Source organism: Giraffa tippelskirchi, chromosome 11 (assembly GCF_054371585.1).
Source record: "Giraffa tippelskirchi isolate mGirTip1 chromosome 11, T2T-mGirTip1v1.2.pri, whole genome shotgun sequence".
NCBI classification, from domain to species: Eukaryota; Metazoa; Chordata; class Mammalia; order Artiodactyla; family Giraffidae; genus Giraffa; species Giraffa tippelskirchi.
In genome coordinates, this window is record NC_137285.1 from 124,192,751 (window position 1) to 124,218,524 (window position 25,774).

Consider the following 25,774-nt stretch of genomic DNA (forward strand, 5'->3'; position numbering starts at 1 on the left):
CCCAGCACAGCCAAAAATAAATAAATAATATAAATAAAATTTTTTTAATGTTAAAAAAAAAAGAGAGAGCTTAGGAGATAAAAGAGAAGAAGGAGTGACAGGAGGAATACTGACACTGATGAGCACCAATGATGTGCCAAGCACTCTCATTACACTAGCCCAGTATCACTCCCACACCCATCTTTAGTAGGATGTCCCACTAGCTGGTTGACCTGGAGTAAAATAATCTCTCTGAACCTCAGTTTCTTAATCTTTAAAATGGATTTGTAACACCAAGCTCCTGAGATTATTATGAGGATCTGGGAACAGTGTATGGTATGGAAAGTGCCACCAATCCACTTGTGGTACTTGGGCTTTGAAGTTGGACTGAATTCAAATCTCAGATCTGTCACTTATTAGCTGTGTGCCTTTGGGCAAGTCACTTCACCTCTCTGTGCTTGAGTTTCACCATCTATAAAATAAGGATAATAATACTTATGGAATCGCTGTGAGAATTAAACGAGGTAATGTATTAAAACACTTAGTAGGATGCCTGGCACATAGTAGACGCTCAAGAAATAGCATTTATGTTTATCCCTCCTTCCCTTTCACTATCCCAGAACTGTAGAAGATCAGAGCTGGAAAGTCGGAATCACTACTTAAGCCCCTGGCCCCAATACAAAGGGGGAAATTGAGGCCAAGCGAAGGTAGAAGAGGTGAGGGAATCTGGGATGGAGTCCAGGGGTCCTGGGTCCCAGTTCAGAGCCCCAGACCCTGACACCTGTGGCCTCTTCCAAATCTATACCTCCCTCAGAGCCCCCAGCAGCGGGCGGCCCTGCCCAGCCCAGCTAGACAAACTCCAGCGCCAGCGCAGAGCTGCACGGCCACACCCCTTCCCCGCCCCCTTGCTCTTTCGGCGCGAGGAGCCGGGAGGCCCGGGTGGTCTGAGTGGCTGCCGCTGCCCACGCTACGCTTGGATTCGGGGGGTTGCCTCCAATAGCCGGTAGCCAAAGAGAGCCACGTCCCCGGTCCCGCGGCACTGGTGCTGCGTGGTCCAGGTGAGGACTGTGCGGGGCAGGGGACCGAGGGGCAGGCGGTGCCGGGGCGCATGGGTACAGGGCAGGTCTGCCCACGCGTTGGCGCCCCAGGTGGGGTTCCCGGAGGTGAGTGTGGGTGTGGGATGGAGAGTGTGTGGGGGAGGGGCGGGGGGTTATTGTGGGCAGTGCTTAAGAAATTAATGTGGGCAACGTGTGTGTACTGGGTGTATGCAGTTAGCAATGGTGTGTACTTGGTGTGTGTGTGACCAGTGAATTGTGGCTTCCCTGGTGGCTCAGACGGTAAAGAGTCTGCCTGCAATGCAGGAAACCTGGGTCTGATCCCTGGGTCGGGAAGATCCTCCGGAAAAGGGAACAGCAACCCACTCCACTATTCTTGCCTGGAGAATTCCCTGGACAGAGGAGCCTGGTGGGCTACAGTCCATGGGGTCAAAAAGAGTCCCACCAGACTGAAGCGACTAACTCTTTCACTTTTTGCATGCAAAAAGTTTGTGTGGTACTTATCTATAGCTGTGAGTAACTGTGCCAGAGTAACCTGGGGGTTCCACGTGTGTGCCCAGGGTGTGTGCCCACTGTGTGGTGGGAACCATCACATGATGGTGCATGCATGCTTGTTGTGCCTGTTGTGAAATGTGTGCTCTCTATGTGTAGCACATCCATGGCTCTGTGAAGCATGCTGAGTCAAATAATGAAAGATGAGAAGCATTCATGCAGCTCTTACTACTGACGGGTCATTTCCCATGACCCTGGGGTGGTTCTGGCTTTTTCACCTAGCACCCCTAAGGGCTTGGGAGAGTGAAAGCTCACCCTAGATCTGGGTGGAGGAAGTACAGCTAGACCCATGCTCACTCTCCCACAGGCGTGCATGGGTGAGCACACACACACATATACACAAGAAGCTTCTTTGAAGTCTCATTGTTTAATCTTCAAAACTCATGTGGATTTTGCAACCCTCTATGTAATGTTTTTGTAGAGTACACAAAAATATCGTCTGGTAAGTTCCTATCCAGTGAGTTGACACAGGGCTTGGTGATAAGCTGGGTTTATCCTGCTGGGAGCCCTCCGGCCCCTGCAAAGTAGGAGGAATCCCCTACCTGTCCTCCAAACTGAGATGGCAGGGCTTAGACCTCCTGGGGGAGTGCGGCAGTGTGACTGTTACGTGGTGTGTGTGCATGTGTGCAGCAGAGTTGTGTGGTGGGAAGCTGGAGCTGCGTGTGGCCATGTGTATGTACTATGTGTGAAGGAAAGGGTCACAGTGGAGTGGGGGTGTGTCTTGCATGGGGAAACTGTGGTGGGGTCTGTCTTGGTCATCTCTAGTGCAGGGGCAGGGAAACTGGGCTTCTCAGGAGGAACTCTGACCATCAATGATCTTCTCACCTTTTCTGCACTGGCTGGGCAGAAAGAGGCTACAGGACCCCAAGAGACCATGGGGAAGGGGGTTCCTATAGCACGTCACCACCTGGGACTGTCAAGGCAGTTGTGTTGTCAAGGCCTGGTTTAAATCCTACCTCTGGCACTCTCTACATGTAGGACTTAGGGCAAAACTTTTCTGTGCCTCAGTTTCTTCCTTTGTAAAATGGAGACATTAATTGTGTTTGCCTTGTAGGGTTATTGTGAGGACTGAATGAGTTCCTGGATGTAAAGTGCTTGGCACATAAAAACACTTAACAGGTTATAAAACTATAATGATAGTGATGGAGCCCTCCCATAGTGGTTTCGTTCCTGCCCTAAGAAGTCTCCAATTCCACAGAGCCAATGATTGCCCAGGAGCTGGGCAGGTGGGAGTCTGAGGGTCTCCCATTTAAGAATGTCTGAGGGATCCATTCCTGTCTCCAGCCTCTATCACTATTGAACTCTCAGTGACTCTCTGGCTCCTGGGAAGATTCAGTCTGAAAGGGGAAGATGTTGAGTCTCTGGAAAGGCCTGGGATGGAGCGTGGGAGAGAGGCTGAGAGGAGAGGTGCCAGGGCAGAGTGGGGCTGGGATGGAGGCCTCTCTCCAGACAAACACCAGAGGAAACACAAGAATGCTGGCCTGTGCTCTCGAGTGAGTGTGTGTGTGTGTGTTTGGGGACTGTTGGTGGCAGGGGCAGGAGTGCCCTCTGCCTGGAATGAAGAAAGTTAAGAAGAGCAGGATCAAGGATGTGTGGTCCTCAGGCCAGAGCAGGCCCTGGGAGCTAGAGGGAGACTGCAGTGTCAGAATTCGAGCAGGTGGGTCTGAGCTCAAGACTGAGTGGACCAGGAGACCCCTCAGGCTGGGCTTCGTTCTGGTGGAGAAATGTTTGCCTTGGCCGAGCAAGAGCCCTTGTTCCTGGGGATTTCATTAGGTCAGTTTAGAGAAGAAGCCCGGAGGCCTCAGAGGAGGAGGGGACATAAAAGGCAGTGGCCAGAGCTGTGGAAACTTATTTAGGGAGGGCACCTAAATATATCCAGGGTGGTGGTGGGGTGCTGTGATGGGCTGGCAGCGAGGCTCAGGATACGGGAACAGCAGACCACTGTCCCCACTGTCCCCAGGCAGGGAGTGCCTCGGCCTCAGAGGCCCTGGATGCCACTCTGGGAGATCTGGAGAACAGAGCCCTGTGGGGCAGCGGAAGGCCTGGCCCAGACCCCACGGGCTGGGTGACAGGGTCAGCTCTCTCTTCTTGGCTGTCCGAGGGGTGGAATGGAGTAATGCTGGCATCATTTCTGTCCCTCATTTCCTTTGACCTGTAATTCCAGCTCTAATCATTTATGATTCTACAATCCTAGCTCTAAGAGGCTGTAATTTCAACTCAAAGATTCCAAAAAAGTCTGTAATCCCAATTCCAACTTCTTTCCTCCAGCTATAACATTTCCTGATTCCAGCTCCAGTATTCAAGGATTCTGACCTTGGCTCTGGCAATCTGACACTTTCAAGTTTATAAACTACCAGGAAAGATACACTAGAGGTAAGTTCAGCTGAATTATTTGAGAAGCCCCCAGGAAAGGGCCTGCACAACCAGCCACAACCATTGGAACTGGTCCTCTGGGCTGAGGGAAGGTCCTTGGTCTGTGACCACATGCTGCCTAGGAGGAGTGACAGTGAACCCAGAGGTTCCTTCTCATCAGGGCAAGGGAGGTGCTTGGAGAAGATCGTGGTTCAAGGGAGGCTGTCCCAGGAGAGGAAACTGTTCAGATCCCAAGTTGTCATCGTTCCCCACAGGATGGGGGATTTGTGGGATCACTGGGCTCTTGGAGGAGACACAAAGAAGAAGGGAAAGAACAAGAAATGGGGCTGAGGAGACCCCAAAGGCAAACATTATTATGTCTGAGAGACTCTCCAAGCACCTTGGGTTGTAGAAAAGATTCCTGTGGTGCTAGTAAGAACAGTACGTGGGCTGCAAGTGGAGAGCTGATGGCCAGCCCCCACTTCAGCTGTATGACTTTGGACAAGTCACATTCCCTCTCCAGGCCTCACTTTCCTCTGGCAATCTGGTATGCAGGACTAAAACTCCCTGATCTCTCTCTCCAACCACTGGGGACACCAGCACTATCGTGGAAACCCAGTCCTTGGACTAGTCTATAAATAGTCGAATGAGGGAGCGTGCATGCTAAATCGCTTCAGTTGTGTCTGACTCTTTGTGACCCTATGACTGTAGCCCACCAAGCTCCACTGTCCATGGATACTGGAGTGGGTTGCCATGCCCTCCTCCAGGGGATCTTCCCCACCCGGGGATCAAACCCACCTCTCTTACGTCTCCTGCATTGGCAGGCAGGTTCTTTACCAGTAGCACCACCTGGGAAGCCCGAATGAGTGAGGAGAGAATAAAGAAACAAATGAGCAGATGAAAAGAAGTGAAAATACAGCAAAAGGCACCATGATTGTGATCCCTCTTCCCTTCTCTCCACTCAGCCTCAGCCCACATGTGAGAAATTGGTCTCAGAACTCAAAGAATGGAGGGGTGGGGTGGGACAGTTTCCTTTGGCAGAACCGTGTATTGGTGGAGAGTTTAAGAGATGGGGGGATTCCCTGGGTGTCACCCCTTGCCCTGCAGCATTTCCACTGCCACCCCTGCCCGGAGTCCTGGGCAGAAGGCCTGATGATTCACGAAGTTTGCCCTGATTATTTCCCTATGATCAACCCCCAGTCCCCGAGCTGATGACTAAAGGAAAGAGCTCGGGCAGTGGCTCTGGAGGCTGGGGTCGTAAACCAGGAGCCCCCAAGAGATTGGTGGAAGAGTGAAGCCAGGAGGGTCCTGAGCCTCTAGGCTGAGTGAGGCGGGGTGAAGGTGGGAGTGGCCCAGGTCTGAGCAGGTGTTGGCATGAATGAAGAGCGGGGGGCAGGTAGCACACACTCACCAGGCACCTGCCGTGTGAGGCACTGTCCAGTCCTTGTCTGTGTGCTCCCTGTCCTCCAGTCACCCTAACAGGAAGGAGGGGTTTGGGTGTATCCTTGACTTCTTCCTCATTTCTCATTATTCCCCATTCCCCCCATTCAATTATCAAGCCCCAGTGAACCTGCCTCCCTTGTATCTCTCCAGTGGTCGCCTTGTCTCCAGCCCTGTGACTCTGGCCGAGCTCTGGAATCCTTGCAGCCTCCCTACCTCCCACCTTTTACTTTGATTGCCAGCAAGCTCAGTCTCCATCTCAGTCTAGGTTTCTGCTTCTATCCTTCTGCTCTGCCTCTAATAGGATCATGCGGCATGTGTGGCTTTTGTCTGAGCTGCTTCTAGCCCTTTATGCACAGAGATGCAATTTCTAAAGCCATCAACCAGTAAAATCTGGTATTTGCTAGATTCTCATGAGAACATCCACTGATTCTTGGATTTTTCACTTTTCTTTTAATTGTCTTTCCCATCATACTGACTCCCACCCAGACATGGAAACATTGGTGCACAACGGAGCGGTGTTCAAATCCTGGCTTTGCTACTACTAGCTATACAAACCTTGGGCAAGTTATCTATCCTCTCAGTTTGCCTCACTTTCCCATCTCTGTTATGGTAATAATCATGGTACCTACTTTGTGTGGGTTTGTGAGGATTAAGTGAGATAGTATTAGCACTCTGGTGAGTTCTGTGGTTGCCAGTATAGATTACCTGAATGGGCCTTAGCCATCCTGGGAGAACTGGCAGGATGAGGGCTGGCTCTGTATGGAATGTTCTGTATCAGTGCTTTTCAAGTGTCAATGTCTGCCTCCATCCCTTGAGGATCTGATTCATTAGGTTGAGGTGAGGCCTCCAGGCACATTCCTGACCTGCTATCAAAGGACACCAGTGCTTTGGCTCAAAGTCCATACTTCATTCCACTCTGTGAGGACTTGGCTGTGGATAGGATCCTTGTAAACTGTAAAGTGATTGACTGTTGCACCTGGACGGGGGTTCCTGCTAGTGACTGAAAGCAGGAGGGTAGCTATGCAGGGGTCAGTGCCCACAGGCAGCAGAGGGTCTGAGGACCCCAGGAAAAGGGCTTTGGCCTTTGGCACATACCCCCTCACATGAGAAGCCTACATCCAGGGCTGAGCAGGCTAAGTTAATCCTCTAAGTATTCCTTTTCCTCTTATGCAAGTGCTTTTGTACCCAAGGAAATTGAGAACCTGCTGTGACCAGGAACCCCACAAATCTTCTGTGGCATTCCAGCCTGCCTGAGATTGTGGCAAGGATTGCGGAGCCTGGGAAAACAAAGCCTGTGCACTGGGGGTTTGCAGGCATCCCTTCCCTAATGGCTCAGACAGTAAAGAATCTGCCTGCAATTTAGGAGACCCAGGTTCGATCCCTGGGTCAGGAAGATCCCCTGGAGAAGGGAATGGCAACCCACTCCAGTATTCTTGCCTAGAGAATTCCATGGACAGATGAGCCTGTTGGGCTACAGTCCACGAGGTCATAAAGAGTCACACATGACTGAGTAACTAGTACTTTCACCTTTTCACTTTCACTTTCAGGAGTGGGCACATTTGTGTACTGCATGCAGAGACATAAGCACAGGCAAACATACATGTGAATGTACAGACTTCAGGGCCACAGACACACACGTGTGCCATATACACACGGGTGCAGTTCCAAACACATGCACCCCTGTGAATACATGGGCATCTTCCAGGTCAGACCCACACATTGCTGACCTCCCACCCCATGCAGACATGTGTGTACCTGCCTTTCATGTAGGAATGTCCTATCCCAGCCTAGGGGCCTGAGATGCATAGTTACTTCAGCTCACACCTTCTCCTTCTAGAATAAGGACAGAGTTTTCCCGGGCTTCCCAGCCTCTCCCTTTCCATGTCTTCCCCCTCACCTTCTCACCAAAAAGACAGAGGAAGGGCTTTTCCTGTCAGCTGCTGGCCTGCTTGTTGGGAGCAGGGATGTTTTTCTCTTTTCTGAAGAACTGGTTCTATGGAATTTTCACTTATTTCCCATCAAGGGTCAAGACCCTGCTCTGGGGGTTGCCTCAGGGCTCCACAAGCATGAGAAGGCTGGCTTTGGGATACACAGGCATGTTGAGCCTAAAACAACCTCTGTCATGTGAGTAGCACCTGAAAGTCTGCAGACTGCCTTCTGGCCAGTGTCTTGCTCGCTCTTCATGACAGTCCTGAGACTAATTGCCTTCATTTCCTCCATTTGGCAGATGAGGGAACTGAGGCAGGTAGCAGGTCAGGTCGTGATAGGAGCTCTAGATCAGGTCATGACATGAGGGAGGGGAACAGGTAGAGATCCACAGGGCTGGTTGGAACTCACATGAAGTCCCATCTGAGCAAGACGAGGTAGAGTTGACCCAAAATTCTAGTCTCTTGAGATTGGGCTAGGGGAAGTGGTTTCAGACTCCAGGGCTTAGAGAAGGAGAATTTGGCTATCAGAGCTGGGAGGATGGAGCAGGCTGGTGCTGCTAGGTGGGCCTAGTGGAGGAGCTGGTTGAGGACACAGGCAGCCCTTCACAGGTCAGTGCCCTGCTGAGGCTCAGCCCTTAGTCCACCCTTGTGGACCCGTCAGAAGAGAGGGGAACAAAGACACCTTTGCGTTGCTGTGTGCTCCAGGCAAATCTCTGCCCCTCTCTGGGCCCACACTCTGTCTCTACAATGATACATTGGGGTTGGTCGGTGGATACTCTCCTGCAATCCTGGGGAAAACATCTGCAGGGCTGCGAGTGGAAGGCAGGCTCTGGGTGCTCTGTGTTGCAGCCTTGAGTGTCCTGAGCTGTGGCCTCTGCCCAGGGACCCCTGGCCTGGGCCCCTGGCCTCTGTTGTGATTCACCAAGGCAGGGACTGGCACAGAGTTGGGGCTTAGGGCCTGGGGTCTGCTCCAGGTTAGGTGGGAGTTGGTCTTGTGAGAAGACCCAGAAAGTCCCATCCATCCCTATGGATCTCTGTCCCTTACCCTCCCTTATGTTTGTCTATAGTTCTTATCGCCACCTGACCTGCTATATATTTGCTCATTAACTAAGATAAATTTGTCTCCCCTGCTAGAATGTAGATGCCATGAGGGCAAGGAGTTTGTTTTGTTCTCTTAGATGCATTGAACATTACCTGCACAGAGCAGTGCCCAATAAATACTCGTAAAAAAAGAAAGAGGAGGAGGACTTATCTTCGGATGGGGAGAGGCTGGCCCAGACCCACCACCAGCCTGAGGCAGAGTCCCCCTGACTGCTTTCTTATCAAATCCAAGCTCAAGGTTGGATTGAAGCTAGAGAAGGGGGTTGGCCTGAGCTCAGACTCTCCCCCACCCCCGACCCAAATCACCCTTAATCTGAGGAGCCATCCTCAGTCCCCTGAGGGAGGCTGTGGCATCTGGACCTGTGGGGTGAGGACCAGACAATAGAGTCACTGGTCTCAGGGTCTCCACATCCTTTAATGGACCTTCCAGGCGCTGCTGAGAAAACCAGGTCAGTTATTCCCTGGGGTGGCAGTGAGCAGGGCCAGGACTCTCTGCAGACTTGAGAAACGCCAGGAGAGGGCTGAGGAGTGGGGTGGAGATGAGGAGTAAAACAGTCATCTGCTGAGTGCCAAGCCCCTGGTCTCTAAATGCCACCTCACTCAGTCCTCCCAGCAGCCGTTGGGGTTGACTTGATGGTACCATTCCAGAGATGAGCACACTCAGAGGGTGAAGTGGCTGGGTCAGCTTTGGCTTTAGGACCTTCAGCTGGAATGTTCTTGGGATTTGGGTCCCCGCCCTGCTGCTTGCCAGCTCTGGGCTGAGGCAAGTTACTTCCCCTTCTCAATTTCTCAGTGTCCTCACTGACTGTCTCCGGGGACAACTGTGAGCCATACATATGACAGCTGGGAGCACAGGAACTGACCAGAAGGAGGGACTGCTCCAGGAGTCAGAATTTTCCCAACTCCTGACGGACCTGTGTGGCGCTCACTGCCTGCTGGGTGAGTGTTCTGGGTTGGTGCCCTGAGGGTGCTGAGTGCCACCCCCCTGCCCAGAGCTTGGCACAGGGACCACCTGCAGCCACTTTGGCCCATTGCAGGTCATGAGCCCACTCTCTCATGGAGAGAGAGTGCAAGCGGACATGGGGGTCCTCCTCCCTTTTTTGGCCTGATTGTGGCTAAAGCTACAGTCTGTGCAGAGCAGAGGGTGGAAGAGACAGGGACGATGTGGGGACTGGGCTGTGAGGAGGAGTGAACAGTGCAGGCGGAACTGGGGGTCACACAGGCCTGGTCTGAGTCACTTTCCCTCTCTGGGCCTCAGTTTGTAGAATGGGGGTAACAGTGATCTCCCCCTGAGCTTTGGAAAACTAAGTGTTATATGCTGATGAGCGCCCCTCAGGGCAGAGGCTGTGCCCACAGGAGTCTGTGATGGGAAGAGGCTGGGACGGATTAGGACCAGATGGGCACCCACAGAAGAGGCCCTTGCCTCCGTGTGACTGGTGAGGAAAGTGAGTCCAGAGTCCTGGTGTGATTTGTTAAAGGGGAGCACAGCAAGGTGAACAAGTGTATCTGGGGGAGCTGGGTTAAAAGTTTTCTGGCATTTCTGTTGTCATCCAACTACGATGACACCACACAGGGAACGCTGAGCAGCACCGCCCATGGGATGGGCCCTGGCCTCTGGAAGGTACTGGGGACGCACATCTCTTGGCAGCTCTAGAACGGGTCCGAAGCCAATCCAGGGACAGTCTCTCCACCCCTCTGTATCAGATGAGGTGATAAATGAGAAGGCTGCTTGCAGACTCTAAAGTGCTGGGCCTCTGATGGTGCATCTGTGTGTGTGTTTGTGCAAGCCCTTGGGTGTGTTTGCAGGAGTGAGAATGTGCAGCTCGTGAGTGTGTGTGCACATTTGTGCCTGTGCATGGTCCTCTGACCTGGCTGGGGGGTAACTCCGTGCTGCCCAAGGCTTCCCATTTGGCTGGCACTTTTCTCCCCTAAACTTTTTCCAGTCTCTTTTTCCATGTTTCTTCACTGCTTAGAAGGGAGCCGCCCATGGTCTAGAAACAGCAGTTGTCTCTGAGCTCACCGACTTTTCTCCCCTCCAGGCTGTCCTCACCTCATCCTGCCCCTGGAGGCCCAGCTGCCCAGTCTGGAGGGCTGGCAACTCACCTGGCTCCTCTGCACAGCCCACCTGCCACCTGCTTTTCCCTCCAAGGCTCTGTGCTAGCCACTCTCACATCACTGTCCCTTTGGTTCCTCATAAAACCCCCACACTCCCTACCCAGGTACTCTTACTAATTTCATTTTACAGGCAAGGAAATGAAGTCTCAGTGAGGGGAAATGGCTTCCCCAACATTACGCAGCCCAACTAGTGGCAACAGGGGTTCAACTCCTACGTAACTCCAAAATCTTTATCCTTGACTCTAGCAGCCTCCCTATCAGGGGTGTACTGACTGGTTGACTGAATGAATAAATGAATGAAAGAACAAATGAATAAATCACTCAGTCAATATTGAGCTGAAAGAAAAGGTTAAGTGATAATAATGATGGCTATCATTTATTGAGCACCTACTATGTAGTAAGTGCTTCACATGAAAGCAAATGCATCCACGATTATTGTTACCCATTCTGAAGTTGAGGAGGCTGAGGTTCAGAGAAATTAAAGTGTCTTGTCCCATGTTGGACCCGAGATTCTAACTTGTCCTCCCTAGAGGAGGGGCGAGTTAGTGGAGCCTAGTAACAGGTGCCATTGCAACAGAGGCCGGTCAAGACTCTCAGGAAGCTGTGTCTATCGGGCCCTCCCCAGTGACACCCACACCCACCCCTCTTGTCCTGGAGCCATTTCCCCATTTGTATCTGAAGTGGGTTTCTCTTTCAGTCTGAGGTAGGGATCTGCTGGCCCAGCTCTGACTGTTCCTCTCTGACTGCTGCCACATCTAGTAAGGGCCAGTGCCCTGAGCTGGGCATGTAGAGGTATCTTCCTGTTACATCTGCCCCAGGGCCAGCCCTGTCATTAACAGCTCCCATGAGAGGGCAGGCCTGGGCAAAATGCAGGTGTGGGTCTATGGAGATGTCCTAGGCTGGCTCAGTGGCATATATGCCAAGCCCTATGCTGCATGCCAGGGACCCAGAGGTGAGGAGATCCAGACTTTTGCTTAGAGAACTCATGTGCTGGGTACTGAAGCCTGGATGAGTTAAATCTGTAGTGGGGGCAGAGCCAGGCATCCTGACTCCCTGGGCAGCACTGATTTTTATGGCCTGGAACAGAGTAGAGGTTGTTCTGTGGCCCCAGGAGAGAGCTGACCTGTGTTGTCTAAGACGCAGATCTCAGCTCAAAGAGATGACAATAGCTCTGTCAAGTCAGGAGGATGAGAATCAGCCATTCATTCATTCAGAAGTTCCCGAAGGGCCTTCTGTTGGGAGGCAGGGTGAGGGTGGGGAAGACTCTGCACAGAGAAAAGAAATCAGATGTTGAAATCAGAGTTGGGTTTGCATCTAGGTACTAGTATTTGCTGGTCATGTGATTTCAGACAAGTCATTTAACTTCTTGGAATCTCAATTTCCCCATCTGTAAAATGGGGTACTAAAACCTACCTGGCCAGCTCATGGAGTGGACAAAAGAAAATACTGCACATGACATTACTTGTAGGTTCTTAGGGAGGTTTGGGGCTTCCCAGGTGGCGCTTGTGGTAAAGAACCTGCCTGCCAGTGCAGGAGACATAAGAGACACAGGTTCAATCCCTGGGTTGGGAAGATCCCCTGGAAGAGGGCGTGGCAACCCACTCCAGTATTCATGCCTGGAGAATCCCATGGACAGAGGAGCCTGCCAGTCTATGGTCCATAGAGTCGAAAGAGTCAGATATGACTGAAGCCACTTAGCACACATGTGGGAAGGTTTAATTCACTTCCTTCCTCACCCTGGAGAGCTCTTTATGAGGGAGGAGATATTCCTTTAAGTAGAAGCTAAACCATCAGCAATCTGATGGTTGAGGCAAGAGACAAGACTTTTAAGGTGTTAGAATGAACCCTCCAGATTGACCAACATTGACATTATGGTGTGCAGTCTCATTTCTCATGTCACAGAGGGAAAATAGAAGCACAGAGAGGCTGAGGTTTGAGGCAGCCTAAAATACCTCTGCTATAGAAAGTTGCTCAAACAAAACAGACAATAGATTAAAAACTGAACAGTCACTAGCCTAGGTCTCCTGACCAACCTGGAAAGCTCCACTGTCAGACTCTCAGACTTAGTGAGTCACTGAGGATCTACTTGTGCCAGGTGCACACCATGGCTATATTATAGATTTATCTTTACAGCAACAGCGTCAACCATGAAAGGTTAATACTGTCATCCACATCTAGTCAGTGGGGAAACTGAGACTCAGAGTTTTACATCACTTGCTCAAGGTCATATAGCTAATATTAATAGAAGCTGAGGCAGGATGCAAAACCAGGACAGTCTGACCCTGAAAACCATGCTTCTCCTACTCTGTGGAGTATTTGTTGCACCAAAGATGTCAGGCCTTAGATCAGAAATACATATACTGAAAAGGTAAAATATAAACAATAACAAAAAAGGAGTAATTGGGAAAATGTAAATCAAAATCACAGTATGAGACCACTTTATGCCTGCTTGGATGGCAATAAGGAAAAAGACAAGACAATAACAAGTGTTGGTGAGGATGTGGAGAAATTGAAACTCTCATACGTGGCTGGTGGGAATGTAAAATGGTGCAGCCACTGTGGAAAATTTTATCAGTTCCTCAAAAAGTTAGACATAGAGTTACCGTATGACCCAAAGTTCTGTTCTTAGGTATGTACCCAAGAAAACTTAAAGCAAACATCCACATGAGTATCACCGTTTGTTTATCCATTCTTCCATCCATGGACATTTAGGTTGTTTCTACCTTTAGGCTGTTGTAAATAATACTATTAGGAACACTGGAGTGTAAATATCTGTTTAAGTCTCTGCTTTCACTTCTTTTCACCTAGAAGTGAAACTGCTGGATCTTTAAGTAGGTCTGTGTTTGTTTCTTTCTTTGTTTTGAGGAACTGCCGTTACTGTTTTTCACAACTGCACCATTTTACCTTCCCACCAGCAATGTCCAGGGGTTCCAATATCTCCACATCCTTACCAACACTTGCTATTCCATGTTTTTTCTCTTAATAGCCATCCTGATGACTGTGAGGTGTGTATCTCCTTATGGTTTGGCTTTGCGTTTTCCTACTGGTTAGTTTTGATGAGCATCTTTTTGAAACACAGGTTTTGAGTGCTTATTAGTCATTTGGATATATTCTTTGGAGAGTATCTATTCAAGTCTTTTACCAATTTTTGAATTGCTATATTTTGTAGTTGTTGAAGTGTAGGAGTGAGTTCTTTATATATTCTGGATACTAATCCCATATCCTATGTATGATTTACAGTTATTTTCTCCCATTTTGTGGGTTGCTTTTTGTTCTGTTGGTGGTGTCCTTTAATGTTCAAAAGTTTTCAGTTCTGATGGAATCCAATTTGTTTTTTCCTTTGTTGTCTGTGGTTTTGGTATTGTGTTGGTCAGGCATGTTTTGATTGCATATGACAAATACCACTAATTTGAACAGGAACTGTATTAGTGAATGTAAAGAAAAATTCAGTAGACCTAGATCAGTCATGGTTAGATCCACCAATTACAATCATGCCATCAGTACTCTCTCTTTTTATATCATTTCTCCTGATTTTCTTTTCTTTTTAAAATTTTTTTTTTTTTTTTGGCTACACCAGGTCTTAGTTGTGACCTGTGGGATCGCAACCCGGGCTCCCTGCATTGAGAGTGCAGAGTCTTAACTGCTGGACCACCAGGGAAGTTCCTCTCTTGACCTTCTACTAGATTACTACATTCTCATCCAAGTCCTTTCCAGAAGCACCAGGTTTCCATGCCCTCATGGCTAGTAATCCTGGGAGGGAAACTTTCATGCTGATTCCACCAAAATCCTGGGGTAGACTCTAATTGGTTCCCCCAAACCAATCACTGGTAAGGGGTCTGGATGGATCCTCTGACTGACCAGCTCTGGGTCAGGTGCCCACCTTGAATGAACAAGGTTACCATGGAATGGAGGAGGGGGCTCCCCACAGTCAGAGATGCTTGACAAGCAGAGGGGGTCCAGGAATCCAATGGGCAGCTGGGCTTAGGAGGCTCTGTTTGAAAAGTCATATCTCATCTCTGATTTCCCATGGGGGCTTCTGGAAGTAGAGGGAATCCTCCTAGTTGATTCCTAAAGACTTCCTGAAGGAGGCAGCATTTATAGGGCCCTGTGATAATGGCACCCCACTCCAGTCCTCTTGCCTGGAAAATCTCATGGACAGAGGAGCCTGGTAGGCTACAGTCCATGGGGTCGCTAAGAGTCGGACACAACTGAGCGACTTCACTTTCACTTTTCCCTTTCATGCACTGGAGAAGGAAATGGCAACCCACTCCAGTATTCTTGCCTGGAGAATCCTAGGGACGGCGGAGCCTGGTGAGCTGTCGTCTATGGGGTCGCACAGAGTCGGACACGACTGAAGCGACTTAGCAGCAGCAGTGATTAGTGAGAAGGTGAGCCTAAGCAAGCCAGGTCCCAGGCAGGTTGGGCAGAACAGTGGAGAGGCTGGACTTGCCTGCCACCTGAGAGCCTCCCTACCCTATCCTTGGTGCACTGTAGGAGCTAAGACTATAGACTCTGATCCATACTGCCTGAGTTCATAGCCCATCACTCCTTCTACCTGTGCTACCTTGAGCAAATCAACTAACCTCTCTGTGCCTTAGTTTCCCCACTTGAAGTACAAAATGAAAACAACACCAGTGTTGTCTCACAGGTCACGATGAGGATTAAATGGGGTATTGTGTATCTGGCACACTGGGCTCAGTGCTTGTATCATTATTATTATAAGTTTGATCCTCTTTTCTGACCGCATTTGCTGGTACACTGGCTGCTCCAGCTGTGTTCACTGTCCTTCCACGTGCCTCATCCAGTCTCTGCCCTTGCTGTTTTCTCTGTCTGAAACGCCCTTGGCCTCTGTGGACACTTGGCCATTTTGTTGCTGCCTCCTCTATCGAGCCTTCCCTACCCCCAGAACCATCCCTCCCTGCCTGGGCTCCCACCAGGCTCTGGAACAGGATGTATCCCTCAGACTGTGGGTCTTCAGGTACTTGTCTGTTCCTTTTCTACGCTGAGCTCCTGAGCGTGGGATCTGGGTCTCCCGTGTCACTGAGTTCACAGCCGGAGCCTGCCACCTGCCCTGCGGAGCGATCCGGGGGCACAAACAGCACTGACTGGGACACGAAGGAGAGCACAACTGGTCTCAGGAAGTGAAAAGGGCTTGGTGCCCTGTGGGTTACATGTGCGTGGATGGGTTGCATGTGAGTGCTGAGAACAGAGGGATCAGCAGGGACTAGGCTTGTTCTTATCCCCAGGCACTGGGAAGCCGTACTGTGCTTGGGCGGGGGAGCCCTGAGGTTAGGTTTTTGCTGAGCAAAGACCTCTCTAGCTGCAGAAAGGGGATGCATTGGCTGGGGAGGTGGAAGACACGGAGCATGAAGTGGCTGCAGACTAGGCTGAGGCGGGGACCACAGGATGAGAGAAGGGACAGCCTGACAGGTATAAAGATGGAGAACAAGCAGGGCTTCGTGATTGATTTGAAGTGGGGCCTCAGGTTTCCCCTCAGGGAAATGCAGTGAGTGGGGCCCTCCCCGCCGCCCCCCCAACCAGCCTCTTCTCGTGAGACTGGAGGGTAGCCGTCACGTGGCACTGATCACTGTAACCAGTTAGTAACTGCCTCTCTGGTGCAGTCCCATACACCCCCCCACAGCCCATTCACTCCCCTGGGTAGGAAGGTCAAGCACAAGGCCAGAAATGGAGGGGCCTGGTCAGGTCTGCAGGCTCTAGGGACCAGAGCCAGGCCTCCTCACCAAGACCCCTGGGAGACTCGGGTGTGCTGATGGGATCATTTGTCCCCTTACGCAGGGTGGGGCCTGGGCTCCTCTGCCAGCCCAGACCCTCGCTCCTGGGAGCACATGGTTTCTTCCTGTTTTGACCTCCTCAGCCGTGCCTCCCAGAGGCTGGTATGGAAGGGAAGTGTGCCCTGAGAACAGCACTGGGGCCAGGCCATAGCCAGATGCTGTTGCAGGAGGAATTCCACCCCTCCCCAGCCGAGTGTCCTCAGAAATCATGAATCCAGCCCCTCTCAGCAGGGCTGAGACTGGTGGTGATTCAGTCGCTCAGTCCTGTCTGACTCTCGCAACCCCATGGACTGTAGCCCATCAGGCTCCTCTATCCATGAGATTTTCCAGGCAAGAATACTGGAGTGGACTGCCATTTCCTTCTCCAGGGCATCTTCCCGACCCAGGGATCGAACCCCGTTCTCCTGCACTGCAGGTGGATTCTTTACCAACTGAGCTTCCAGGGAAGCCCTAGGGCTGAGACTAGGGCCCAGTGTTCTGTCTCCCACACCTCACACTCATTCCGAGGCCCAGAGAGCTGTGTTTATCCCAGGAGCTGAATGCCTCTCTTCTCTGGGCCTCAGTTTCCTTAGCTGCCAAAAGGGTGTGAAGGAGGAGAGGAGAGAACTCAGGAAACTCTAAGACACCTGTCCCCACTCAGAAATGAGAGGGCCTATGCGGGCTGGGCAGTTGGAACAAGTCATCCTTCTGGGCCCCTCTGAGTCCCCGTCTACCAAAGCCACACCCTTGCTTCCCCTGGAAAGAGACTAGGGTGGCAGACTTGGGAACAGGTTCCAGGGCAGAAGACCTCCATAGACTCTACAAGGCTATAGACCAGGGAAGCCCTAGGGCTGAGACTAGAACCCAGTGTTCTGGGCCTTGGGTTCCCATCTGTGATCTGAGGACTGGAATGGGTTATCTCCGAGAACTTAAGCCCTCCAGTCTGTCTTCCCAGCACGATGGCTGTCAAAGCTTGTCCAGGGGGTGCAGAAGAGGGGCGAGAGCATGCTGTGAGCCAGGCATTTCAAGGCCCCTGATTTGGCCCTACCACCAGCTGGCCCTGCAGCCTCTCCTTTCCAGGGCCAGAGCCCCTCTTCAGGCCCCGTTGTCTCACATTCAATCCATCCTCCATCCAGCAGCATAAAGAACCTCCTAAATCTCAAATCTGATCACACCTCTGCTCTGATTTACAAACCATCTAGGGTTCCTTGGTTGGAGCCCATAAGGCAGAGGCCAAATTTGTGGCCTGGCAATTGTGTGTTTTTGGTCTCTGTTGGGACCTGGCTCTGATGACCTCTCAGCCTCACCTCCTGCAAACACAAACTCTTATGGATACCTGTGCCTTTATATCTCCAGCAGGTCTCTCTGTGGGGAACACCCTCCCCTTCCTTGTCCACAGTCCACTAAAGAATCACCTCCTCCAGGGAGCCTTCCTTGATAACCCAGACAGGGACAGGGCCTCCTCTGTCTTCCCAGAGACCCCATCTGTCTTTCCATCAGCTGAGGCTTTTCAAGGACAAAGACCAAAGCCCAGTGAAATTCCTGCATATCATAAGGCTCCCTGCAAATGCATGGCAAATGAATGAGTGAATAAGTGAGTGAGTGGGTAGATAAGTAAAGATTGCAAGTGAGGTCATATCTAAGCTGGCCTGTGATGAAATTATGAGTGAGAAGCCCCACTGAATGAATACCTACTTGCACCAGATTCTGGGCTAAGTGTTCTAAATCCATTACTACATTTGAGCCCCAACAGTGCTGTGAGATGGGCATTGCTATCTCTATTTTATCATTAAGGACACTGAAGCTTAGAGAGGTAAAGTCACTGTTAATAAGTTGCAGAGCCAGGATGGAAACCAGATCTGCCAGGTACCAAGATCTGCAGAGGGAACTGTGATGGCTGGCAGAGGGTTGGATATGCCAGGAATGGACATTTGACTCTAACTGACCTGGACCCCACCCAGGGGTCAGGGTAGGTTTGGTGAAGTATATGGGAGTCATGGGAAGAACTAGAATGACTGGGCTTGAATAGTTCTGGGTTTTCCAGGGAGCTCTGAGGAGAGACCCATTTGGGAGTGGACCCTCGTATTTTCTATGATTGGGGTGATACTGGGGGATAGCTGAGTGAGCTTTGTGCCCCCACCCTCACCTGCTCTGTGATCAACAGCCCATCCTAGTCTGTGATATGGACAACTGATGTTTTCTCAAACAAATATCATGAGCTATGTAAAGGTATCAGTCCTCTCACCTACCTCCTCCAGAATTCCCCAGTTCCCACCTAAACAGATGTTCTGGTGGTGCCATGCCTATCCAGAGTCCCACCCCAAATTCCCAGCAGAGTCCAGGCTTTTTTCTGGAAGCCACAGATGAGGCTCCCCTCCCCCCAGCCCTGCACCAGCCTCAGCAGGAGTGACATCAAACAGAAGTCACCTCACAGTGGCCTGTTGCATCAGGGTTACTTCTGAGATTGAGATTTCCTTGTGATGGAGCTCAGATAGTCACTGGTTCCCAGGCCCCATCTCACCTCGAAAGACAGGATGCCTACTGCTCTCCCCTGAGCTGGACCCAAAGACTCCCTGCTTTACTGCGCCCAGGGCTCAACTGTATGGGTGTGAGAAATGGGGACAGAGAGGGCGGAAGTAGAAGAAGAGCACCGACTCTTCCAGAAGCTTAATTGTGAAGGAGGAAGAAGCACAGCTGGAGAGAGACAGGTCAAGGAAGACGTGTTGCTAAGAGGAGAGCTGAGGATGGAGAGTGCTGTGGGCTGAGGGAAGGAGCCGGCAGGGGTGCAGAAATGCGGCGTGGTAGGGGGGCAGCCTTGGATTTATTTCTGTGGCCCAGGGAGTTGAAGGAGGTGCCTTTGAAAGGCATTCCTTTGCTCTGAAGGATGAGTTGAGGGCTATTGGAATTGAGAGGAAGATGGGGCAACAAGAAAGATGGGGCAAAGTCTTGGAGGAGAAGGGAAAGAGGCTGCTCTGGGACAGACAGAAGTTTGGGACCCCAGCCAAGCTGGGTGGCTATCAGTTCCTGGGGCTCAGGGCCCTGGACTGAGTTACGTTCTTCATCCACATTTGGCTTGGCAGTGCGGGGCTGAGCAGGCTGCCGGTGCCAGGAATGAGGGATACAACTGGAGGAGCTGTGATCTCAGGAGTCTGGTGTCCTGGGGTGAAGGTCCAGGCTGGCAGGGGAAGGGAGAGGGGCCAAGAAGATACTGGCCCAGTGCTGGAGGCCTTCAATTCAGAGGCCCTGGTGCAAAGGGAGTGATGGTGTGCAGGCTGGAGGCTCTTGGAGGAAAGCAGGGTAGAGCTGGGCCAGTGGAGGAGGTGGAGGAGATGGAGACCTCAGACAGGCCAGGAGGAATAAGCAGGCAGCCCAGGCCCACCCAGCCATGTCCTGTTCACCCTTCTAAACTGGGACTGCTCACAGCCTGAATCTCAACACACACCGCCAGTTAGGGGCAGCACCACGGGTCTTTATCGGCCCCCAATCCCCAACACGCACACACTGCAAGTACCAACTGCAGCTTGCAATATAAACACAGCCTTGAGTCAAGTTCCCTGTGAGCCATCAGATTTCTGTTCCTGTGTCTACTCTGTTCTCAAACTAGCCGTAGAAATTCATCCATCCATCCATCAATCCAACAAATATTTATTGAGTACCTACTATATGTCAGACAGTACCCTAAGCACTGGGGATGCAACAGTGAATAAAATATGAAAATCCCTGCCCTGGTGAAGTTTATGTTCTGATGGGAGGAGATAGACAATAAGCAAACAAGTAAAATAATACATTTAAAGATAGTATATGCTCCCCTCTCCAATAAACCATTGATGTCTCCAAAAAAAAAAAAGTTGATACATGCTAAGGAGAAAAATACAGCAGAAGAGGAGATGAGTGTGTGCTGGTAGGAGGTTTAGCTTTCACTGGAGTGGAGGGAGAGGGCCTCACCGGGAAGATGTCATTTGAGTGACCACCTGAAGGAGGTAAGGTCTGTCCTGTGTTTTTCATACACACTCCACACACAAAAACGTACTCCACAGCAAGACCCCCTGTGCCACCCAGTGACCCTCCACTCAACACCCTGAGCCTGGCAGGTGCCTGACTTTGCTCTCTTCCTCCCAGGCTACCGCTCAGATGCCCACAATACACTGTTCCTCCCATACTGGGTTGGCCGCAGATAGGACCCCAGTTCCACATATGAAGGTGAGGGAAGAGGCCGTGCCCCCCTCACAGTCCCCAGGCAGGGAGTGAGGGAGGATGGAAGCAAAGGGCTTTGTCCCCAGGTTTGGAAATGGTTATGGCCTCCTGACCTCCTGCCTGGATTCTGGGCTCCACTACTAGGTTCCCTGGGCCTGGACATGAACCCTGGACTTGCTGGTGGGAATGAAGACCAGCTGATAAATAGTCTTGGGACAGTCTCTGCAGGGTGTCCTGAGGGATTGGAGGCAGCCAGCTCTGGGGGCCCAGAGGCAGGTTAGACTGGGGAACAGAAGCAGTGACGGGGGGCAGTGCTTGGGCTTGGTATGACAAAGCATACGTCTCAGTGAGTTCTCTCAAAGTGAAATGCAGTGACCTGGGAGAAAAGGGGGCTTCCTGGTAGCTCAGCTGGTAAAGAATGAGCTCCCTGTCATGGGGAGTATGTGAGCAGGGGCCAGACAAGCCTGCCAAAGAGGCTTCAGGGAGCCTCCCTCTTCTGAGGGGTGGGGGAGAGCTCTGTGTTAGATGCTCTTAAGGCCTCTCTGGCCTAGTGATCCAGAACTCAGAACTTATCATTGACCCCTGAGCTCTGGGGTCCAGTTGGGTCTCTTGTCTCTGCCATGTGGGCTCAGGTATTGGAGATGGTCAGAGCAGGGCCAGGGCAGAGGGCTGCCTTTTGTGGGTAGTGAGGGGTTCCTCTACAGTCTTCTCTGCACCCAAACCTTGCCTGTGAGAGTTGGAGACATAGTTACCTACCTTTGGGGCCTCAGTGTCTGTGAAATAGGCAGGACGATAATCTGCAGTAAACATTCAGGCAGTGTGGGTGGTCTGCCCTTCCTGAGGGTCAGCGGCTGGGGGACGCAGGGAGGCCCCTGTGGCCATGACCTTCATTCCCCCTGACAAGTCTTCTCTGTCATCAGCCAAGATAAAGATTTGATTTTATTGTTTTGTTTTATTTTATTTTGCCAGGCAGCACCGAGGACAGAGCCCGGAGGCTCATCTTTACAGGCTGGTCCACTCATCCGACATTTGCCAGTGCCTCTTGGGAGCTGGAGCCTGTGCTAGTCTCTGGGGCCACAAAGGGAAAGCAGACCTTGTCCCCAGTTCCTGACAAAGTTAGAGAAATGAGGGTGTCTGGCTAACATTGTCCCTTGGGTTGTTCTTTTCTGCCCTGACTCCTGGTCCCCATTCCTTTGTCCTCTCTCAGGCCACTGAGTTCCTGAGAGACAGGATGGAGTTGTGGATTTACTGTATACTTTGAGAAAGTTCCTGATCTCTCTGGCTTCAGTTTTCCTGTAGGGAAAATGTCACTTCTCTTCCTGAGCATAGACTTTATCATTATTCAGATCTGTGTACTACCCCTGGCTCACCTCTGACTCACCATGTCACCTTGGCCAAGTCACCAGCCTTCTCAAAGCCCATTTCCTTGTCTTGTAAAATGTGGATAAACAGCTCACCACACAGGGCTGTCGTAAGAGTGAAAGAGATCCTGCCACAAAAGCACTTAGCTGTGTGGCTGGCACCTTCTGGGTAGCCAAGAAACTATCGCAGTAAAGTTGTTTGGGAAAATGAGGCTTGGGGAGGTGAAGTGACCTGCCTAGGATCACACAGCAAGTGAGTGATGAATAAGACTAGACCCTGGATTTCTGCCTTTCTAGTTTCCTTCTCAGGAGGTACTGAGATGACTGGTCACTCCAGATGCTGATGGAAGAGTGGCTCTCCTCATGGAAAATGAATGGGAGGGGGGGAGCTCCCTGGCTGCCCCCATGGAATCTAGGTGGGACCTGACAGTTCCTCAGTTGTCGCTACCTGCCCCTCTGCTGATATCCTTCAGGCTCATGGCCGTTTCCAGTCTCCACTGCAGGGATATTAGGATTCCAAGGCCAAAGCTATAAAGATGGGCTGTTGGGGGCAGCCCATGGGGAGGGGAGGCAGCGGGGTGCAGGACTGTAGGCAGGACTCCTGATTTTAAGTGACAATCCGAGGTTAAATAGACTGAAGCATAAAGGGAATGTATTAGCTCATGACTTCAAAAAGTCAAGTGCAAGGTAAAGCTTCAGGCGTAGCTGGAATCAGGTGCTTGATGGTGTTCTCAGGAAGACCCCTGTGTGTTCCCACCTCTCAACTCTGCCATCCCTTGGCTTTATTTTGGACAGTCTCCTCCCTGGTGGTAGTATCTTCAGTTTGTAGGATAGTGCCAGGCACATAGTTAACCTGGCTTCAGCAGCTCCAGGCTCACTTCCTACTAGCTTTGCAAACCCACTGGGAGACCTCACTCCTTTCCAGTGTTTCAACAAACGCTCCAGAATTGGAAGCACACAGTGAAGGTTGCCCATCTACCCCTGAGCTAGTAACAGGGCCTGAGGAGCCCACTCTTGTCTCATTGGCAGATCTAGGTCACAGGCCTTTCACTCCCAGATCCTCAAGGCTCCAGGGAAAGAAGGAGGGGAGGCTGTCATCATGAGAGGGGTCTGGGAATTAGGTGGGAGAAACTACAGAGGAACAGAACTGTGATGGCCTGCAAGACAAGCCAGACAGCTGGACCCAGGCCATTTCTTCCCCAGTGGACTAGAGCCTGGTTATCTGGGAGGATAGGTGGGTTTTGAAAGTACTAGTGGAGGCTGTCAGCCATCTGCACCCCTTGCAGCTAAACAGCAGGGGCCCTCTTGAAGGGAGATCCAAGTGGCGTACCTCCACAGGGAGATTTTAAAAGTGGGACAGCCTGGGGGGTCCAGGCAAGAATGAAAGACACTCTCACACTGGCACTAGGGAAGAGGGCTTACTGAAAGGTCCTGGAATCTCCCAGAACCCTGGGTGGGAGGTGCTGCAGCCCCCATGGGCGTGGACTTGGAAAGTCGGCCATTATGGACTCTCCTTCTGGCAGCGGCTGCCTGTCACAGCCGGCTCTCTGGGCTGTGCTCTGTCGCATAGTTCCTCACCCCAAGACTGCCTGTGACTTCTCAGCTCTGTGCCCACCAGGTCACCATGATCTCAGACCTCCTCATACATACACGTGCCTAAGAGAGAACCTCTTGCTAACTTTGCCAGGCCTCAGCTTCCTCATCTGCAAAGTGGGGTTGGTAACTGTGAAGAGTAAATGAGATAATGGCGTGTGAAGTATTGTTGCACAATAAGAACATCTGTCCAGACTGTGGTGAGGATTACATGAGCTCACCAATGGGCAGCTGGGGCCTGTGCATAGTCGAGCTGCAGGAGAACCAAGTTTCTTCTTTACTCAACCTGTAGAGGCCAGAGAAAGACTAGAAGCAGCAGCTTCAACTCTCAAATTCCCCAAAGCTGCAGCTTCCCCTTCCTTACATTCAAAATGACTCTTTCAGTTCCAGCTTTAATTTCTGTTTAGCAGGAGGTGAGAAGGGGAAGTGGGAAAAGAGAAGAGAAATCAAGTTTCCTTCCCTCTGTGTGCCCTCCTCCTGCCAAGTTTTGCCTGCTTTTGAAGACAGCCTGATCCCACAGGTGAGACCAAAACCCCTCCAGGAGGGGTTGGCTGTGCCCCAGCCCACTGTTCTCTGGGTGCCAGGGAGAAACAGACCTCAGGAATCTAGCCATTTATCTGGTGACAACTCAGGTTCAGAGAGGGTACATGGCTCACTCTGGGTCACACAGCTAGTTGGTGGTGGATCCCAGCTTGTCTGACTCCTCAAGGGAAGGAAGCTGGGTCTTGCTCTCTGTCATCCTGTGCCCTTGCTGCTAAGCTCACAGACCAGGGGGAGCAGACAAGGGGGTTTCCAGGCCTTGTTTCCCAGAAGGCAGGCAGGCAGGCCAAGGTTAGGAGGCCTCTTCCCTTGTCCAGCCTGGTCTGAGCTGGCTCCTGGCCGTCTGGCAGGTGGTGACTCAGGTTTCCAGCTTTTGCCTCTGGCCGGCAGGCCGCCTCATCCCTTCCCGATAAGAGGGCCTTGGGGCGAGGTTTGGGATGGGATGAGGCTACAGAGTCATCAAAAGGGGTATCTTGAGACCCCAGGATCCAAGGGGCCCAAGGAGCTTCAACCCATCTGTCTTTTCTTATGTCTAAACTGGATTGCTTCTGCTACAGACAGAGACCAACCCCAGGCATTGTCGCTTGAACTGAAAGTAGGAAACGGCCGAGATAGTCCCCTCCGAGGGGTGAGGGACTTCAGCATTCCCACCAATAGCTTACATGGAGTGGAGCTGGGCGATGAATGCTTGGTGTCTGGGAGACACTCCCTGAGCCTCTTCCTCAGCTGGACGGGGCTCAGCCCTGGCACTGGACCCTGCCAGTGTCCCCATTGGCTCCTGAGAGTCACCTCACACAGGTGGGGGATCTGAGAACAAGGCTGGAGCTTGTCCGGGCATGAGTGGGAGAAGGGCTGGGGCATGGGTCAGGAGGAATTGAGGTTGAGAACCCAGTCCTGAGGTTGCTCAGTGCCAGCCCCAGAGGGCAGGCTCCCACAATGTGGAGATGTGCCCCCAGCCCTTGTCTTAGGGCAGCTTTCCGAAGGCGGCAGATTGACTATCCTGGGTAGTCTCCTGGCGCCATCTCCTGGCCAGGGGCCCTCAGTGCAGGGAAGACTGGGAATTCTCAGGCTGGACCATCTAAGCATGGGCTTTGGGCGAACAATGGAAAAGGTGGCTGTACAGTGAGAAAGACCTTGTTGAAATGCTACCAGTCTGGGACACCTTGGAAAACTCACTAGCCTTCCTGAGTCTTAGTTCCTTAATCGGTAAAATGGAGAGAATAACCTCTACCACTACCTGCTCAGAACGGCAGATAGAACATCCAGCGTGGGGTGGGCAGCAAAGAAATGAAAGATACCTGGTGCCGATGACTCAGATATCCCTGGAGACTGAGGTGCATTAAGGGAGCCCAGAGCTGGGCCTGGAATGGATTCATTCAGTTAGCAAATGTTTATTAAGTACTTATTGTGTGCTAGGGCTGCTCACATACAGTTTCATTTAATTCTTACAACAGCTTGTGTGGTAGGTACCAATGAACACTCCCATTTCACAGATGAGAAAACTGCAAGAAAGGATAAGTGAGACGATTCAGAGACAGTGAGTGAGAGTGTCCTAGGCAGAGGAAACAGCATGCGATGGGCTCAGGGGCTGGAAAGTCCGGTGGGGAAAGCCCTGGTGGTGGCACCTGGGTTCTGCTTGAGGTTTTATGACTGGCCACCCCTCCTCATGCTTCCCAACTGGTCCCCTCATCACACAACGTATCCCATGCTCTGCTTGCAATATTTATTCTTCATTTCTCACCTCTTGCCTGGGATGCCCTCTTCATTCTATGTGTCCAGGTCGTCTCTGC

At 51.4% G+C, this 25,774-nt stretch overlaps 1 protein-coding gene across 21 annotated transcripts in view; it reads left to right on the forward strand.

The window, feature by feature from the left end:
• Window positions 1-886: 886 nt before the first annotated feature.
• P2RY6 (pyrimidinergic receptor P2Y6) overlaps window positions 887-25,774 on the forward strand; it is a 32,514-nt gene continuing 7,626 nt past the window's right edge. For 2 of the 21 annotated variants that reach the window (XM_081539096.1, XM_081539084.1), the window contains exons 1-4: window positions 887-1,037; window positions 3,855-3,959; window positions 9,204-9,349; window positions 23,852-23,964. The gene's annotated coding sequence lies outside the window, so the exon portion shown is untranslated. Of the gene's footprint in view, window positions 1,038-3,854; window positions 3,960-9,203; window positions 9,350-14,102; window positions 14,185-18,795; window positions 19,005-21,459; window positions 21,606-23,851; window positions 23,965-25,774 lie in introns of those variants that run through there. The other 19 variants (XM_081539104.1, XM_081539090.1, XM_081539102.1 and 16 more) reach the window with 16 other exon arrangements.